The sequence below is a fragment of the Taudactylus pleione genome, unplaced genomic scaffold (assembly GCF_031769625.1).
Source record: "Taudactylus pleione unplaced genomic scaffold, aTauple2 ptg000345l, whole genome shotgun sequence".
In the NCBI taxonomy this organism is placed as follows: domain Eukaryota; kingdom Metazoa; phylum Chordata; class Amphibia; order Anura; family Myobatrachidae; genus Taudactylus; species Taudactylus pleione.
The window spans coordinates 1,737,789-1,755,971 of NW_028284746.1; the positions used below are offsets into that span (position 1 = coordinate 1,737,789).

At 48.6% G+C, this 18,183-nt stretch overlaps 1 long non-coding RNA gene across 1 annotated transcript in view; it reads right to left on the minus strand.

Moving 5' to 3' along the window:
• Positions 1–241: 241 nt before the first annotated feature.
• Positions 242–18,183, minus strand: part of LOC148508780 (uncharacterized) — a 103,373-nt gene continuing 85,431 nt past the window's right edge. Inside the window, exon 4 of the long non-coding RNA XR_015869546.1 lies at positions 242–591. This is a non-coding gene — a long non-coding RNA (uncharacterized LOC148508780). The remainder of the gene's footprint in view (positions 592–18,183) is intronic.

An 18,183-nucleotide genomic window follows, 5' to 3' on the forward strand; every position in this document is an offset into this window, starting at 1 on the left:
TGACTGATCCTGGAGATTCTGTGATTTTTCTGGACATTTCACATTGAGGGCCTGATTCAGACCCGCTCGCGAGCGTTATGCGCTCGCAAGCGGGTCGATGGTGGCTCAGTGTGCATGAGCACGACGGAGCCGGCTCCGTCGTGTGCATGCGCGAGACCCGGATAGCAACGGGCAAACCGTCACTCCGGGTCTCGTACCAAAGGGGGCGTGCTGTCGATGTTGAGTGACAGCACGCCCCCTTTGGTGGGCGGGCCGGGGGCGTGGCTGCCCAGACGGAGGCGTTCCCATGGGAAGAGCTTTCGGCTCTGTTAGAGCCGAAAGCTCTCTGGGGTTTGCGGCAATGAGACCCTACCACAAGGGTCTCGTCGCAAGCCCGATGGTCGCGATGGTCTTGCCTGCCACTGTGTCACAGCTGAAAGTTGCACTGCACTGTCATTTCATATAGAAATGTCAGTGCAGCGCAACTTATTGGCCGTATCACAGCGGGAAGCGGTGTCAGGCTGGAGAGCAGAGCAGAACCCTCTGCCAGGATAAAAAGAAGGGTCCGGTTGCTGGCAGGAACAGTTGCTGGTGAACAGTGAACTACAGTACCTGAAATAAAATAGGTAGCGCTTAGAAAACAGTACTCACATTTAATATAAATTAAAAATAGACAAAACAATACAATAATATGACTTTTTCATTCAGTTACCAGTACGGTATGAACATCAGGTTTGCCCCCAGGTAAGCCAGTTTGTTTATGGGCCTCTGTGAGGAGTTCATATGGTGTAAGGAAGAATATGGGGCAAACCTGGTATCTTTGGTGCGATATATTGATGATATATTTTTTATTTGGAAAGGGGATCGTAATTCCTTAGACCATTTCTGTGCGGATCTTAATACAAACCATTAAAATTTCAAATGAACTTTTAATATTGACAATATGTCTTTGTACTTTTTAGACATTACTATTTATATTAAAGATAGCATGTTACAGGGCCATACAGGCCGTGTCTTTAATGGCACCCTGCTGCCAGAATCTCTGCAGCAGTGTCACTAGGAGTATCCTTACGATGATTCAGGCGTGCCCACCACTGTCCTTACAGCCCCAGAACATCCTGAGGATATTCTGAGCATTGCTGTGATTACCGGCGATCATAGCCATGCCCCTCCACATGACATCATGTAAAGGGGCATGGCCTGCACTGGCTTAATTCTATAACAGGTGGCCAGTTTAAAAGACTAAAACATAACTGCATTTATAACACAATATTTGAACAACAGGCAGAAACTCCTTTTTAGCGTGTGGATATATCGAAAGTAAAGTGGAAAGCCTTCAAGTGACTACAAAACACAAGTAGGGAATATTTACTCAAAAACAAAGAAAAAGAACGTAGGGATGACAAATTCCGGTGGGTATTTATCATGAACTACAATTCCCAACATAAAGAAATGGAAAAAGTTTTTTTTAAAAACACTGCCAGATTTTAAAGAGAGATCCCATTATTGGAGATTATATACCATATAAACCAGTTCATATATACAGAAAAGTGGGAAGTTTAAAAACTCAACTAGTCAAAAGTGTATATTCATGTAAAACTAAAAGAACTAGCTACAACAGGTCAAAAGGTTTTTTTTAGATGTGGCACATGCAGAGGGTGTCAAAATATTAGTGGATGAAGAATGACAAAATATGAAAATGTCAATAAAAATCACAGAATTTATTGCTTGCAAAACGGCAAACATAATATATGTTATAGAACAGGGGTGGCCAAACTTTTGGACTCGGTGATCTACTTTTAAAACTAAAAACCTTTTGTGAGCTACAGAGCCCAAATAAGGGGACATGGTACAGTATGCAAAACAAAGGGGGGGAGGGGACCTTGCAGCAAGGGGCGTGGGGTCAGTCCTGCCGAAATCACACCATTTCCCCAATTCAAATTATGCCACATAACAGCACAATCTTATTCACATTACACCACATAGTGGTGTCTCTTATTCACATTACGATACACAGTAGTGCCCCATATACACAATGCCCACAGTAGTAATGCCCCTTATGCAGTTCCCCCTGGCATGGTCCCCGTTATGCACTGCCCCATGTAGTTGTGCCCATTATGTAATGCCCCCAGTAGCTGTGCCCCTTATGCAATGCCCCCTGTATTAGAGCCCCTTATGCAATTCCCCTGTAGTTGTGCCAATTATGCAATGCCCCCTGTATAAGAGCCCCTTATGATGTGCCCATTATGCTATGCTCCCTGTATTAGAGCCCCTTATGTAGTGCCCCTTATGCTATGTCCCCCAGTAATGCCCCTAATAGTGCCCCCGGTACTGGAGCTCCCTCCCTGTGTAGAACAGACCCAGGGGTGGATTGGGATGAAAAACCAGCCCGGGAAATTTCTGGAGGCAGCACTTATGGAGGCGGGTCTGTTGTGGGGGCGGGGTCTGTGGAGGATGGCAGGATACTCCCTACTCTTAGGGCCTGGAGGGGCTTTTGTAAGCCACTGAGGGGAGAAGAGTCAGCAACAGAAATCTTGGTGAATGATACACCATCCATCCCTCTACAACGGTGAGCATCTGAAGAATTTGAGCCTCACTGGGCAGCATCTTCAGCCGGTATTCACTATTCAAGATCACACTGTCTGGAAGATGCCTGTTTACGTAGAAATTTAACCAATGTCATCATCATAACCAGATAATGTAGAGTAACAGCAGTTTTTGTGCAGGGCAAAATATGAATTTCCCTGATCAAACAATTTCTGTGTCTTCCAGGCCCATGTGTTACTCCAGACCCCTTTACATCTCTCTAACCTCAGGTCCCCCTGTGGTTCTCCAGGCCCATTGTGGTTCTACAGGCTCCCTATGAATCTCCATCTCTAGGCCTCCATGTCTCTTTCCAGGACCCCCTGCATCTCTCCATACCCAAGCCCACCTGTAACTCTCAGCCTCATTCCCTCAGTCTCATTGTGTCTCAGCCTCATTCCCAAGATCCAGTGTGTCTCTCAACCACATTCTTTCAGACCCAGTGTGTCTCTCAGACCCATTCCCCCAGACCCAGTGTGTCCCAGCCCCATTACCCCACCCCAGCCTGTGTCTCAGCCCATGTGTGTCAGCCTCATCCCCCCCAGCCCCAGTGTGTGTCTCACCCCCATTCCCCAGTGTACATCTCAGCCCCAGTGTGTATCTCAGCATGTGTGTGTCTCAGCCCCAGTGTGTGTCAGCCTTATTCCCCACAGCCCCAGTGTGTGTCAGCCCCCATGTCCCCCAGCCCCAGTGTGTCAGCCTTATTCCCCACAGCCCCAGTGTGTGTCATCGCCATGTCCTCCAGCCCCAGTGTGTGTCTAAAACCCATTCCCCAGCTCCAGGGTGGGTCTCATCCCAAATGTGTGTTAGCCTCATTCCTCCAGCACCTGTGTGCCCCAGGCCTGTATCCCAGATCCTGTGTGCCCTAGCCCCAATGTGCGCAGCCTTCTTACCCCCAGCACCTGTGGGTCTCAGCCGGGCCCGTGTGTCAGTTACACTCATTCCCCCCTCCTTAGTGTTTGCCTGATCCTCAACCGCCCCCCTCCCCCTCGGCTACCACCGCCGCCCCCGCCACTTACCTGCAGCTGCTCTTGTTGGCTGCCCACTGCAGCGCTGCTTCTCTTGGCCACGGCACTGTGCACTGCTGCTGTCCTGGACGTGTGGAGTCGGGCCCGGGCGCAGAGGAGCCAGATGGAGGCAGAGCCGTCAATGGTGACTGACAGGCTCCGCAATGGCTTGTGGGAGGACCTGCTGCGGCTGCGCAGTGGCTCTCCCATCAGTCTTTTATTTTATACCAGTAGCTGTGTAGAGCTCCCGGCAGCGGGAGTGGGTAAGTCTTGGGCAGCCACCGGCAACTGTAGGAACTGGCCCAGCGGGAACCAGCCCGGTGTCCCGGCGGCCCAATCCGCCCCTGATACAAGCCCCACTCCGCTATGCAGTACTTACCTCTTTGCACGTTTGCCACTGCTCCATGCCTTCAGTGCTCCCGCTTTCATTTCTGTAGATGCTGCAGCTGACAGGATCAAACTAAATCCAGCAAGCTCGCAGGCTCCTCATATCATGGGTGACATCACCCACATACTGCATCACTCGGAATGCTGGCCTCTGAAGCGATCAGAGGCTTCTTTAGTCTCTGATTGCTTCAGAGACCATCGTTCCCAGTTGCTGCAGCAAGTTGGTCACGATCTACGGGCATGAGCTCCGTGAGCTACCGGTGGATCACGATCGATGTCTTGGCTGGCCCTGCTATAGAATGTACAAGTGGTAAATTTATATAGGTCATACTACTAGACCCCTTAAAGTAAGGAATGGGGAGCATACAAGAAGTATCATGAAAGGTGTGGAGACACATTCTTTGTCTGCACACTTCAAATTATATAAAGTACTTTTTTGGTATTAAGCTAGTACAATCCTCAGAACGCATAAATTATGTGACTTCTTTACTTGCTAAAACTGAAATGAAGTGCAGGAGCTCCCAGATCCCGAACCTTTACCAGCAGATTGCCTCTATTTCCCGCCACTGGGATGGCTTGCCCTTCCTCCCCAGAGTACCCGTACTCTCCCTGACCTGTTTGCCGGACTTTGAAGAAGATTTGCGGGGTCCGGCGATCCGTGGCCTACTAGACCTCCTGAAGTCGTGGGCTCAATTTTGGAGCTCCGGTGTTGGGACGCATGACGTTACCGCCAAGGCCGCCGCTGTACACACAGAGTACCCACACAGATTACCCCCACTTCAAGATTGGATTAATAACTTACAAAGCCCTTCGTGACCATGGCCCAGGATACCTGAAGCAGCTTCTGATTCCCTACTGTCCCACTCAATTACTGCGATCCGTTGACGAAAGACTATTACCAGTACCTAGAATCTCACGGAATTCATCTGGGGGGTCGAGCTTTCAGTTTTGTGGCTTCAACCTTATGGGACTCACTTCCCCGCACAGTTCGAGAGGCCTCCACTCTAGAATCCTTCAAAAATAGACTCAAGACTCACCTATTCACCCAAGCATTTCACTAATGTCCCTTGTTTAAGCTTGTTTTGTATTTTGTACTGTAAATGTAAAGCACTTTGAGTCCTTTAGGAGAAAAGCGCTATATAAATAAAATTATTATTATATTATTATTCTTCTATTGGCCTGCTGGACCCAGACCTCTTCCTCCCAGAAGTGCCTCTAACCAGGTTAGACTTGATTTTCTCTTGGGATCGCTGGGGGGCAGCCATTTTGGGACATAGCTTGTTACTTATAGTGTGCCTGGGTGCTGCCTATTGAGCCTCTATCACCTAAAATTTATTTCATAGCTCCCAAAATTCCTGCCTGCATCTGTGCTCAGGTTGGTGACTGACTGTCTGCCTCCCATCTACACCATCCTGCAAGGCTGTAATACCTTCCATCTTCATTCTGTTCCAGTGATATTTCTCTAACCTCACCCATGAGACCTCTGCAGTTCATACCTTTCTGATGAGAACCCTGCAGTTCATGCCTACCTGATGTGACCTTTGTAGTTCATACATATCTGATATGGAATCCAGCACTTCTAAAGCCACTTGTTTTCTGCTATTGTCTGTGCCTTCAACCAGCAGGGACCACCATGCCTATCAGACAGGGCAAACTTTCTACCCTCGCACCTCCTATCAAATAACCCTGATCCAGTGCCTGCCGGAAAGCTCTTGGTGACGTCCACCTCCATGACCACCTCTCCACCTGGCCCTGCAACTAGTCTGGACCCCCTTGCTCCGCTCATAGTCCGCACAATTCATGAGATGCTTCAGGCATTTCGAACGGATCTGACTTTCAAGCCTCCGTTGAACAACTTTCCGGTGAGGTGATGAGTATAGGCAACCATACTAATGATTTGGAGACTAAAATGCAAGAATTGGTGTCATCCCTACTTCCCATAATTCGGTTCTGATGGATCTAACAACTGTTAAGGACAAATTTGCTGATTTTGAGGATAGATCCAGGAGAAATAATGTCAAGCTCAGGGTTTCCCAGACACAGTGTCTAATGATGACCTGACTTTACTCTATCCCTCTTTAAAAAATTATTACCTTCTGTGGAAGTCCGGGACCTGTTGATTGACCACATTCATCACCTTCCTGAACCCTGCTCAGCCCCTGGAAGCTGCCCCCGAGACGTCCTACTGCACCTCCATTTCTTTCACACTAAGGAGGATGTCATTAGAACTGCACGTTTAGCTGAAGATACAGATGTTCAAAACAATCTCCAGCTATTCCCGGACCTCTCGATTCACACTATAAACAAATGCAGAACTTTTCAACCCATCACAAAAGCGATCCATGATAATGATTTTCAATACCGCTGGGGTTTTTCAGTGAAGCTTTTGTTTGCGGAAGCATGGCTCTACATTTGTCATATTGTCCTTAGAAGCTGGTGACAAACTGAGTGGAATATCCCTGTCTCTTGTCCCTCGTCCTCTCAAGGTCCCGTTCTCCTGTTGGATTGGTCCCAGGTGGGATGAAGATATTCCAGATTATTCTCCTTGGATTCCTCAAATGCTTCTGAACTGTTGCTGGCTGAGATGAGAGCTGGTTTGAACTGGGTCGCTGGCCGTTACTTTATTACAGTGTTACTACCTACTGAAGTTCAGACACGTTATTTGGGACATTGTTTTCATTTATATTTCTATCCAGGTGTTTCACTCCAAGACGCTTCATACTGAGCCAGGGGCGTTTCTAGAGAGGAGGGGGCCCGTGTGCAGTCTCGGATACGGGGCCCCTCCTCTCTGTCCGGCGGCCAGCAGCGCACTGAGCTGTGCGCGGCCAACGCCGGAGTTATAGACTCTGGGCACTAGAGTGCGCCCAGAGCCTATAGAGTATGCGCTGGTAACCGGGAAAATGTGCATACGCAAACGATGGGAAAATGGCAGAGGTGCCATTTTCCAGTCGTTTTTACAACGCCGGACCCCCGCACCAACGTGGGACTCCGGAGAGGTAAGTAATATTATGGGTGCAGGGTGTGCGGTGCGGGGCACCACTGGATCCAGGGACCCGTGTTCCCCGCACCCAATATAGATACACCCCTGTACTGAGCTCAGGGCCGGATTAACAATGGGGCGGGTGGAGCTTCAGCTCCAGGCCTCCCATAAGAATAGGCCCACAGGCTTCATTGCAGCCAGAGCAGTGTTGACAGGAAAAAAAAATGTCCTGTCACCACAAGCGGCTGTCTGACGATCAGCACATTCACCCCCCAGGGAGAAGCCCCGACCAATTTATAGTTTCACCCACTACCCACCCGGCTGCCAACGGGAGCACAGTGACTAACCAAAGCTCCGCCCCCTAGCCACGCAAAGCAATGGTACACATTTACAGTTTATTTGCTGTTATGTCATGACAAGACAGCAATGAATGTGCCATGCACAGGATGACATGACAGCAAATAAACTGTAAATGTGTACCATTGCTTTGCGTGGCTAAGGGTCGGAGCTTTGGTTAGTCACTGTGCTCCCGTTGGCAGCCGGGTGGGCGGGGCTTCACGGGCCACGAGTGGGCGGGGCTTCTCCCGTTGGCAGGGTGGGTAGTGGGTGAAACTATAAATTGGTCGGGGCTTCTCCCTGGGGGGTGAATGTGCTGATCGTCAGGCGGCCTGGCAATGTAGATATAGAAAAACTATATGAAGAGTGTTTTCTCCAGAAGAAGAAGCAGAAAGTAAGATAGAAAGGGATAACCAGAAGCATAAAGAACTCTTTCAGTGGGTGGATTTTGAGAAGTAAGTGGACATTAATTATTGTTTCATGTATGTAAACACAGACTCAGACTTAAATCCCCATTCAGCAGTTTTGCAGTCCCTACTCCCATTCCAGGGCTATAAGGAGGGCGGTGCGGTCGGTGCAGTCGCACAGAGCGAGGTGCCCTGGCAGCAGAACCAGCAATACTCTCCTGAGGCTGCATCCCGTGCCCTACTCCTTAATTCCCTTCTTCTGCACTGTGTTGGGATAGGTGCATGACGTCTTCCACAGTCCCGTGGGCTGTGTACTGATGTTCGAAGCGTCCTTAGGATGCCCCAAGCAGCACCCTATGTACCTGGTGAAGTGGCATGGGGCACAGGGCTATGACGTACTGGCGCTCTGTGACGGGGCTGCCTATTCCTATAGCGTGACATCAAAGACTGCGTTCTTCTCGTATACATATACTTTGCAGGTGGGGGGAATGTTAGGTTTAGGGAGTTTAACTTTGTTAGGTTTTGGGGGGAGGTTAGGATTCGGCCCTCTTAGGGGGGATAGTTAGGGTTAGGCACCACTGCGGGGGGTTAGGTGTAGGCACTAGGGGGAGGATTAGGTTTAGGGAGCTTAGCAAGGTTAGGTTTTGGGGGGGGAGGTTAGGGTTTGGCACCCCTAGGGGGGATGGTTAGAGTTAGGCACAACTGGGGGGCTTAGGTTTAGGCACTAAAGGGCGAGGGTTAGGTTTAGGCCCCGGCCGGCCTGATCTGCGGGATCCGGCCGACATATCTTCTAGTGTGTACCCACCTTTACACTACCCCAGCCGACCCAGCTGGCTGAACATGTGTGAACTGAGGTCTCACAGTGCAGAGGTGGTGAAGGAATCCGCTTGGATCCCTCTTCGCAACCTCAGAGCTTATTCCCATCAGAAAGAGCGAGGCTCCAGGAATCGCCACCATCTTAAGTTGTTGTTGGTTCCCACAAGCAAACTAAAGTTTGCTGAATACTAGGCGGCTGTTACAGAAAACAGGGGGACTAGCGTTTCTGCATGTGCATCAGGTCTGTTCAGGATCATGAATAGGCCCCTAAACACATTTTTCCTTTTCAAGTTAAAGTCTGCCTTAAATGTTTATACAGCATCAATAATATTATAATACCAGTGTAGAATTTTTAGCAAAATGCACAAGACATTATAAACTCACTCATAGGGGGCGATTCAATTCAATGCGTTGATACGCTGTTTGGGCGCGCTAAGGATTTCTTCTTGCACCCCCCTGGGAATGCGAGGAGAAATCCGACCAAAGTGCCGTTCGCGCAGCTGTTTTTCAGCTTAGCGTGGCGCTAACAGCCGAGCACCCGGCACTTTGGTCAGGGAATGCCGGTTAACGCGCTTTAACACCCTTGTTAAGGCGCGATAACCGGCATTCTCCGACCACACAGTGCACTGAATTGAATAGCCCCCGGTGCTCGCTCCAGGCGCTATTCAGTTCGCGTTGAATTGAATTGCCCCCAAAGATACATAACACAATCAGTCATTTAAGTTACACAAAATGCTGCTTATTGTAACACACCTCCATATTACATTGCGTTTAAAACCTAGGCTTGTCAATTACTTTGCAGAAAAATCCTCAATGCGACAGCTGTCGCAGGCCCATTGCTGCACATGGGGAGTGTGATGTATATGCATCAGCCATTTGCGAAAACATCGGCATTGTGACCATCTCTGAATCAAGCCCACAGGTCACACACTTTTACAAAAAATAAAATCATTATTTTTGATATAGCTCCACTAGAAAGTGGTTGAAGGTAGGCACTAGCTGTACCCTCCGTTTAGCTAGCCAGACCACACGCCACAGGCAACACCCTCTGTGCAAACCACACTACTAGTTATGCACCCACATCAATAGTCACAAGGTACAGCGCTGGTCACACCCTCTGTAGCAGCACACAAAAGGCCCTAAATAAATGTCAGCTCCAGGCCCATTTGGACCTTAATCTGGCACTGTATGTAGCGGACGATATCATGCCCCCACACAGAACAATATAGCGGCAATATCGTTCAAAACCATCGGATATTGCTCTGTGTGTTTACATCAGGCCTGGCCAACCTGTGGCTCTCCAGCATACCCTCCCACCGATCAGCTGGTACAGCATGCTGGGACTTGTAGTTTCAGAATAGCTGGAGAGCCACAGGATGACCAGGCCTGTGCTAGACACTAACTGCCTGATTCAGAGGTGGACGCTTGTGACGCCAAGACTGCGTCTTTTTCCTCAGCGCAACAGCGTCTTATGCTAATGCTGCAGTCGACGGGATTCATACAGAGATGCCAACTGGATGCGGCACTAATACGCCACTGTGCGTACAAAGACATACCATTGGTTACACATTGGTCACACTCGGGGCCGGATTGACAATGGGCAGGTGGAGCTGCAGCTCCAGGCCCTCCCATCAAAATAGGCCCACAGGATCTGCTGCTAGACGGGAAGTTTTTTGTCTTCCTATTACTGCCTGCCTGCTGCTGTCTGACCAAGGCCCCCTCTTCCCCATCCTCCACGGCCACCCGGCACCCGCGGTTCAAACCACAGCGCAGTGAAAGGTTTCACTAGTGCTAGCCCTCCCTGCGCTGCATAGTTAATTGCTGGCACGGCGGCGCCTTCTCCAAGCAGTGTGACGTCACTTCACTCATTCCAAACTTGGCAGCAGCATTAATTTCCTCATCACCCATGCTGCGCAAAAAAGATCTGCTTGCCCAGTGTGTGGTCGGAAACGGCGGATGATTGCTCTGCAGACAGAGGAGGACTTCATCCTCCAAATACATGTAGAAGGTACCGCCTCGCACTGACCGGGGCTAGTACCAGGGGTGGGCTGGGCCAGGGTGCCATCTGCCCCCTGGGCGGGTATGATTTCTGTGTCGTGGGGCCGCCAGTTGGCAGCCGCCATATGTGCATCTGGTGACCGGGAAACATGCAGAGGCCGCTTGGTTGTGTTACAAGAGTAATTAGCGTGACCGGCCACGCTGATTATTGATGTAACAAACTATGCGGCCGGGGAGCATCCTCTGTATGCTTACCGGCCACCAGACATGTACCTAGGGTGGTCACCCAGGACTCAAGGCCCCGTGTGGGACTCACGATGGCCACTTGTCCTTGCTTGCCCTGATGGCACCCGCATGGACTCCATTTCCCACCGCCGGCGCCACTTGCTGCTGCCGGCAATGCTGCGGACATCAAGTAAGATGTTGCAATGTTAGCAGCGGCCAGTGGGAACCTGCACTGTCTGGAGAGAGACTACTACTGCTGCTGCTGGAGGGAGAGTGGTCTGGAGGAGTCGCCGAGCTGCAGCACAGAAACAAAGGAGAAATCCAGAAGAAATCAGGTAAGTTAACTTCTGCAGGGGAGGGAGCAGTAAATACTCAGATGGGGATAGGGGCATAATAATGGGTATATAGGTGGGGGGAGTGCACAGCAATGGGTACACAGGTGGGGAGGGGTGCACAGCAATGGGTATAAAGGTGGGGACGGGTGCACAATATTGGGTATACAGGTGGCGAGGAGGGCACATAAATGGGTATATAGGTGAGAAGGGAGGCAAAACAATGGGTATACAGGAGGGGAGGGATACACAATAATGGGTATACAGATGGAAAGGGGGGGCACAATAAAGAGTATACAGATGAGAGGGCCACAATAATGGGTATATAGATAGGGAGGAGGTCTCAATAAAGTGTATACAGATGGGGAGGGTTTGCACAATAAATATACATACACATTATGCCCATTTTTCATCACAGATTGTTTTTTTATAGCCGTGAGAGGGGGGGACCTTGCTTGTGTTGTCCCCCAGGCTGAAAGTTGCCAGCCAGCCCCTGGCTAGCATTGCAGTGAGACACCAACCCACACGCAGCAACCAGGCTTCACTGACTCTGCCACACAAACCCTAATCTCCACAACATCAAACAAACCCAGATTCCTGCTACTGCCAGCACCCTTACTCCCTCTGCATCCCCCCTCCCCCTTCCACTTCCCCACGCTTACCTGTCCCTGTATGCTTACCTTCCCTCACCCTCCACCCTTTGTTACCTGTTCATTGTATTCACACATTGGTTTACACCCTAGCCAGGACCCCCTCAGACATACAGTAAACTGAATGAGGGCTGTCAAACCCTATTATTCTCAACTCTGATTGTTGATTACCATCCCCAGTCATATAGTATACTATTTATGCTACAATACAGCTGTATTTAAATAAATTACTTTAATAAAAGCCAATTTGCTTTTTTATCAATCCTATTAGCCACTGTGTATTCTACCTTTATTGGTTTTGTCATCCAATTAGCTATTTTGTCAGCGACCACCGGCACCAATTATCTAGCCATCACAATTTGGCCCTTGTCAAAGGTGCTCAGACCCTTACGCTCACCCATTTCTCCTGCCTCCAAAACATCAACTTCAAGAACTGTTCACTTGCTGCCTAAAATATCAGAGCCCTTGACAGGTGCCATTGTAATGTAATAATAAATGTTATTAAGGTTATTCACTTCACCCATCAGGGGTTTTTAATGTTATGACTGATCGGTGTGTGTGTGTGTGTACACATGTCATATATATATATATATATATATATATATATATATATATATATATATATATTAGGGATGTGCAGGCTCGGATAGGTTCGAGTTTGCACGTGGAGTTCGGATTTTTCCCTCCAAAAAAACGGAACTCAGAACGAGGCAAAACGTCATCTTACATGGACGAACATCATCATTCCTGGACTTTTGTCCAGGAATGATGATGTTCGTCCATGTAAGATGACGTTTTGCCTCGTTCTGAGTTCCGTTTTTTTGGAGGGAAAAATCCGAACTCCACGTGCAAACTCGAACCTATCCGAGCCTGCACATCCCATATATATATATATATATATATATATATACATACATACATACACACACGACAGGCTTAATCCACAGCACTCAACCATCTGGGGTGCCCTTGGCATGTGACCACACCATCTACATAAAAAATATCATACAAACTCGGCACTCACATGCTTTTCAAACTGCAACTCCTTTAAACATAGGGAATGTTGGTTCCAAAATATTGCAATAATTTGTTAAGCTGACCACCGCTTCACGGTCGTTCCCATCTGGCCAGTCCCTACACTGATTCTCAGATAAATAAACTTGATCTGCCACCTTTGGCTCAAGCTGCATACATTTTAAACATGAAACTGGGTCCTGCCTTAAAGAGACAGGACCACACCCAGGGCTATCAGTTAATAAGCACCTGGCACCCTGTTTTTCAAATGTAAGACAAACTTTTTTTCTTTTTCCAGGTGCTTATTAACTGATAGCCCTGGGTGTGGTCCTGTCTCTTTACGGCAGGACCCAGTTTCATGTTTAAAATGTATGCAAGCTTGAGCCAAAGGTGGCAGATCAAGTTTATTTATCTGAGAATCAGTGTAGGGACTGGCCAGATGGGAACGACCGTGAAGCGGTGGTCAGCTTAACAAATTATTGCAATATTTTGGAACCAACATTCCCTATGTTTAAAGGAGTTGCAGTTTGAAAAGCATGTGAGTACCGAGTTTGTATGATATATATATATATATATATATATATATATATATATTAGGGGTGTGCACCGGCCACTTTTCGTGTTTTGTGTTTTGGTTTTGGATCTGGATCTTTCTTCGTGTTTTGGATCTGGATTGGTTTTGCCAAAACCACCCTTCCGTGTTTTGGGTTCTGGGTTTTGTGTTTTGGATCTGTATTTTTTTGAAAAAAAGCATAAAAACAGCTAAAATCACAGAATTTGTAGGTTTTTCTGCTCCTATGCTATTATTAACCTCAATAACCTTAATTTCCACTCATTTCCAGTCTATTCTGAACACCTCACACCTCACAATAGTGTTTTTATGTCCAAAAGGTTGCACCGAGGTAGCTGGATGACTATGCTAAGCGACACGAGTGGGCGGCACAAACACGTGACCCATCTAGGAGTGACACTGCAGTGGCAGACAGGATGGCAGTTAGAAAAACTAGGCCCCAAACTGTACATAATGCAAAGAAAAAAAGAGGTGCAAGATGGAATTGTCCTTGGGCCCTCCCACCCACCCTTATGTTGTATAAACAGGACATGCACACTTTAACAAATCAATCATTTCAGCGCCAGGGTCTGCCACACAACTGTGGCTGAAATGATTAGTTCGTTTGGGCCCCCACAAAACAAGCTGGCAATTAATGTGTCCCTGCACAAACTGGCTCTACGGAGGCAAGATGTCATCCTCATCCTCCTCATCCACCGATTCCTCACCCTCTTCAGTGTGTACATCCTCATCCTCACAAAGTATTAACTCGTCCCCACTTGAATCCACCACCACAGGTCCCTCTGTACCTTCTGGAGGCTGGTCTCCCTGGAAGAGCTGATAATTCATTTTGATGAACATCATCTTCTCCACATTCTGTGGAAGCAACCTCCTACGCCTTTCGCTGACAAGGTTCCCGGCTGCACTAAACACTCTTTCGGAGTACACACTGGAGGGGGGGCAACTCAGGTAAAATAGAGCCAGTTTGTACAGGGGCCTCCAAATTGCCTCTTTTTCCTGCCAGTACAGGTATGGACTGTCTGACATGCCTACTTGGATGCTGTCACCGATATAATCCTCCACCATTCTGTCAATGGTGACAGTATCATATGCAGTGACAGTAGACATGTCAGAAATTGTTGCCAGGTCCTTCAGTCCGGACCAGATGTCCAAACTTGGTCCTGCCTGCCCTGCATCACCGCCAGCGGGTTGCTTAGGATACCTAAGTTTTTTCCTGGCAGCCCCAGTTGCGGGAGAAAATGAAGAAGGAGCCGTTGACGTGTCACGTTCCGCTTCAGCTGACAGTGTGTTCACCAGCAGGTCTTTGCACCTCTGCAGGCTTGTGTCGGCCGGAAAGAGAGACACCACATAGGCTTTAAACCTAGGATCGAGCACGGTGGCCAAAATGTAGTGGTCTGATTTCAACAGATTGACCACCCTGGAATCCTGGCAAAGCGAATGAAGGGCTTCATCCACAAGTCCCACATGCCGAGCGGAATCGCTCCGTCTTAGCTCCTCCTTCACTTTCTCCAGCTGCTTCTGCAAAAGCCTGATGAGGGGAATGACCTGACTCAAGCTGGCAGTGTCTGAACTGACTTCACGTGTGGCAAGTTCGAAGGGCTGAAGAACCTTGCACAACACGGAAATCATTCTCCACTGCGCTTGAGTCAGGTGCATACCCCCTCCTTTGCCTATGTCATAGGTGGATGTATAGGCTTGTATGGCCTTTTGCTGCTCCTCCATCCTCTGAAGCATATAGAGGGTTGAGTTCCACCGCGTCACAACCTCTTGCTTCAGGTGATGGCGGGGCAGGTTCAAGAGTGTTTGCTGGCGCTCCAGTCTTCGGCACGCAGTCGCTGAATGGCGAAAGTGGCCAGAAATTTTTCGGGCCACCCAAAGCGTCTCCTGCACGCCCCTGTCGCTTTTCAGAAAATTCTGCACCACCAAGTTTATTGTGTGAGCAAAACATGGGACGTGCTGGAATTTGCCCAGATGTAATGCCCGCACAATATTGGTGGCGTTGTCAGATATCACAAATCCCCAGGAGAGTCTAAGTGGGGTAAGCCACTGGGCGATGATTTCCCTCAGTTTCTCTAAGAGGTTGTCGGCGGTGTGCCTCTTACTGAAACCGGTGATACACAGCGTAGCCTGCCTTGTAACGAGCTGGCGTTTCTGAGATGCTGCTACTGGTGACGCTGCTGCTGTTGCTGCGTAAGGTGATACATCTACCCAGTGGGCTGTCACAGTCATATAGTCCTTAGTCTGCCCTGTTCCACTTGTCCACATGTCCGTGGTTAAGTGGACATTGTGTACAACGGCATTTTTCAGGACACTGAGGACACTTTTTCTGACGTTTCTGTACAGTCTCGGTATCGCCTGCCTAGTGAAGTGGAATCTAGACGGGATTTGGAACCGGGGACACACTACCTCCATCAATTGTCTAAATCCCACTGCACTAATGGCGGATACCGGACGCACGTCTAACACCAACATAGCAGTCAAGGCCTCAGTTATACGTTTTGCTTCAGGATGACTGCTGTCGTACTTCATCCTCCTCGCTAAGGACTGTTGGAGGGTCAATTGTTTAGTAAAAGTAGTGGTGTTCCTACTTCCTCTCTGGGATGATGAACGACTCCCAGCAGCAGCAACAGCAGCAGCGGCAGCAGTAGGCGTAGCAATGCAGGATCCTCCGGAGGAATCCCGGATAGGAGAGTCAGTCATGCCAGTGATATGGCCTGCAGGACTACTTCCGATCCTGACTAAGGAGGAAATTGACGAGGAGGGAGTTGACGGTGTGGTTTGCAGGCGCTTGGATACAACAGGACAACGGGATTTAGGTGTCCCTGGACTGCTTACGGTCTGAGCCAAAGTTTCTGAACTTGACAGTAACTTTTTATGAACGCGCTGCAGGTGCCGTATAAGGGAGGATGTTCCTAGGTGGTTGACGTCCCTACCCCTACTTATTTCACCTTTACATATGGTACATATGGCAAGACAGTTGTTGTCCGGATTTGGATAGAAATATTGCCAGACCAAAGAGGTGGAATGTTTGGTCTTCTGCCCAGGCATGACCGTGATGGGCTTTTTCATCCCACGGACAACAACTGTCTCCCCCGGAGCCTGATTTAAACAAACCACATCACCATCAGAATCCTCCTCGCCAACTTCCTCCTCAGCGCCAGCTACACCAGTATCCTCATCCTGTTGTACTTCAACAGTGACATCTTCAATTTGCATATCAGCAAGTGGACTGTGGGTGCTCCTTTCAGCACTTGCAGGGGGCGTGCAAATGGTGGAAAGAGCCACCTCTTCCCGTCCAGTGCTGGGAAGGTCAGGCATCGCAACCACCACCACACTTGGACTCTCCTTGGGGATTTGTGATATCTTCTTAGAAAGCACAGTTCTTCGCTGTGCTTTTGCCAGCTTAACTCTTTTGATTTTTTTAGTGGGAGGAGTGCTTCCATCGTCATGTGAAGCTGAACCACTAGTCATGAACATACTAGGGATCGACCTTAGCCGTTCCTTGCCACTCCGTGTCGTAAATGGCATATTGGCAAGTTTACGTTTCTCTTCAGCTGATTTAAATGTCTTTTTCAAGGTCATTTTCCTGAACTTTGCCATTTGGGATTGTATGTGCCCTCTACTATGACATTGGGCATCGGCCTTGGCAGACAACGTTGATGGCATGTTATCGTCTATGTCATGACTAGTGGCAGCAGCTTCAGCACTAGGAGGAAGTGGTTCTTGATCTTTCTCTATTTTATTTTTATCGGAGAAAGTTTGGTCCTCCATTTATGTTATATCGATTTGATATATACGTGCGGCTAAACACAGAAAATAATTTTTTTTTGGTTTGGACTGGAGTGTACTTTGTGGGTTACAGCACCCTTTAACGGTCAAGCCAGCCGGCCCTTTACTTATGACACAGGCGCACTCTTGGCACTACTTTGTTGATGCACGTGCGGCTACTGCGCACACAATTCACAAACACAGAAAATAATTTTTTTTTGGTTTGGACTGGAGTGTACTTTCGGGGGTTACAGCACCCTTTAACGGTCAAGCCAGCCGGCCCTTTACTTATGACACAGGCGCACGCTTGGCACTACTTTGTTGATGCACGTGCGGCTACTGCGCACACAATTCACAAACACAGAAAATAATTTTTTTTTGGTTTGGACTGGAGTGTACTTTCGGGGGTTACAGTACCCTTTAACGGTCAAGCCAGCCGGCCCTTTACTTATGACACAGGCGCACGCTTGGCACTACTTTGTTGATGCACGTGCGGCTACTGCGCACACAATTCACAAACACAGAAAATAATTTTTTTTTGGTTTGGACTGGAGTGTACTTTCGGGGGTTACAGCACCCTTTAACGGTCAAGCCAGCCGGCCCTTTACTTATGACACAGGCGCACGCTTGGCACTACTTTGTTGATGCACGTGCGGCTACTGCGCACACAATTCACAAACACAGAAAATAATTTTTTTTTGGTTTGGACTGGAGTGTACTTTCGGGGGTTACAGCACCCTTTAACGGTCAAGCCAGCCGGCCCTTTACTTATGACACAGGCGCACGCTTGGCACTACTTTGTTGATGCACGTGCGGCTACTGCGCACACAATTCACAAACACAGAAAATAATTTTTTTTTGGTTTGGACTGGAGTGTACTTTCGGGGGTTACAGCACCCTTTAACGGTCAAGCCAGCCGGCCCTTTACTTATGACACAGGCGCACGCTTGGCACTACTTTGTTGATGCACGTGCGGCTACTGCGCACACAATTCACAAACACAGAAAATAATTTTTTTTTGGTTTGGACTGGAGTGTACTTTCAGGGGTTACAGCACCCTTTAACGGTCAAGCCAGCCGGCCCTTTACTTATGACACAGGCGCACGCTTGGCACTACTTTGTTGATGCAC